This window comes from Nanorana parkeri, unplaced genomic scaffold (genome assembly GCF_000935625.1).
Source record: "Nanorana parkeri isolate BGI_ZX_2015 unplaced genomic scaffold, ASM93562v1 scaffold1463, whole genome shotgun sequence".
In the NCBI taxonomy this organism is placed as follows: domain Eukaryota; kingdom Metazoa; phylum Chordata; class Amphibia; order Anura; family Dicroglossidae; genus Nanorana; species Nanorana parkeri.
The window spans coordinates 175,471-177,077 of NW_017307731.1; the positions used below are offsets into that span (position 1 = coordinate 175,471).

The 1,607-nt window shown below is 43.1% G+C and overlaps 1 protein-coding gene across 1 annotated transcript in view; it reads right to left on the reverse strand.

Moving 5' to 3' along the window:
- Window positions 1-1,137, reverse strand: part of LOC108798395 (opsin-5-like) — a 23,651-nt gene extending 22,514 nt beyond the window's left edge. Inside the window, exon 1 of the mRNA XM_018570145.1 lies at window positions 981-1,137. The gene's annotated coding sequence lies outside the window, so the exon portion shown is untranslated. The remainder of the gene's footprint in view (window positions 1-980) is intronic.
- Window positions 1,138-1,607: the final 470 nt, after the last annotated feature.

Here is a 1,607-nt window from a genome sequence, read left to right on the forward strand (position 1 = left end):
AAAAAAAAAAAAATATCCTTCTGTTTCCTATTCCAGAAGCTGTTTTTGGTTCACTTCAAAGTGGGACCTCCGGCCGATGACCATTCTTTTTAAGTTTTGGACAACTTGTGGAAGAGTTAGAAACCCTGTGGCATTTGTGACTGCTGTCCGTTCTCCTGACAGTACGGCTCAGCAAGGAAAAGAGTCAGACGGAGGTTCTAACCCTATCCAACGTGGAAAGAAGTGTTTCTAGATTTCTACTTTGATACTCAATTGGATCATTTGCAGATTGTAGAGGTACTATGGAGGACACATATACCATTAAAGCGCCGGTGCTCCAGGACTAAAAACCCCATCAGTCCTTAATGACCTCTTATACATTCTATAGGACAATATCGCATTACAATTCACAGCAGGTTAATTGTCGGATTAATTGCACGGGGGGAGACGTGACCTGTAAGACAATGCAACAGTTCATATCGTGCTCAAGGTCGTAACGAGAGGATTTTGTAGAGAAGATCCCTGAGATGAATCATTTGATTTACAAGGTTATGAAAGCATCGAGTTCAAGCAAGGACCTTGCATTAGAAAGAGAAGTCTTCATTTGCACAAATGAGGCATTAGTAATATTTCCAGATCTGTGTGGGAAAGTTTGCCAGGGGTGAAAACAATGTAGATATTGTTGTGGTGTTGACAATAGACATTTTCCTGCATGCAAATAACTTCCTGTTCGCTAATCTATTGTATAAGCTCTATTTATGGTCCTCGAATGCGCATATTGCATACAACAATTATTGGACTGTACGGGTAAAATGTAAATTTAATTGGGATTATTTTATAGGAAGGCGGCTTCCTTGTGCTTTAAAAGACATAAATCACAGTTCTTACCGTTACCTGCAGAATACGACATGAAACACCAGCAGTCTTGGCACCGCAATTGGTTGGAAACATCATCAAAAACACTGAACCTCAAGCAACTGACGATGATTATTAGGACTTACCTTGTACGGGTAAGCCGGGGTGCCGCTGGCAGCCTCACAAGTTCACCTCCATGGGGAAAGTTGGGCATGAAGGTTGCGGTATGTTGTAAACAGAGCAGTCAGCGATGTGTCTGCTCAGTATCTGAATCTGCACAGAGCTCTGACAGTTCACAGCAGCCTTTCACTACTGGCTTGTGTTTGCAGGTTGGGAAGAGGATGTCATTGAGAGTCGCCACACACTGCGGAGGAGAAAGAGAGAGAGAGCGAGAGAGAAGGGAGGAGGGGAGAGTGAGAGAAGGGAGAAAAAGAAGAGAGTGAGTGAGAGAAGGGACAAGAAGAAGAGAGTGAGAAAAGGGAGAAGAGAGAAAAGGGAGAAGAGAAAGACGGAAAGGGAGGAGAAGATAAGAGAGAAGGTAAGAGAGAAGAGAGAATAATAGAGAAGAAAGAAGTAGAGAGAGAGAGAGAAAAGTAAGAAGAGAGAGACAGAGAGAAGAGAGCAAGTGAAGGGAGAAGAGAGGAGGGAGAAGAAGAGAGTAAGAGAATGTAGAAGAAAAGGAGAGAGAAGGGAGAAGAGAGAAAGAAGAAGAAGAAGAGAGAAAGGAGACGAGGAAGAGAGAGAAAGGAGAAGACGAAGAGAGAGAAAGGAGA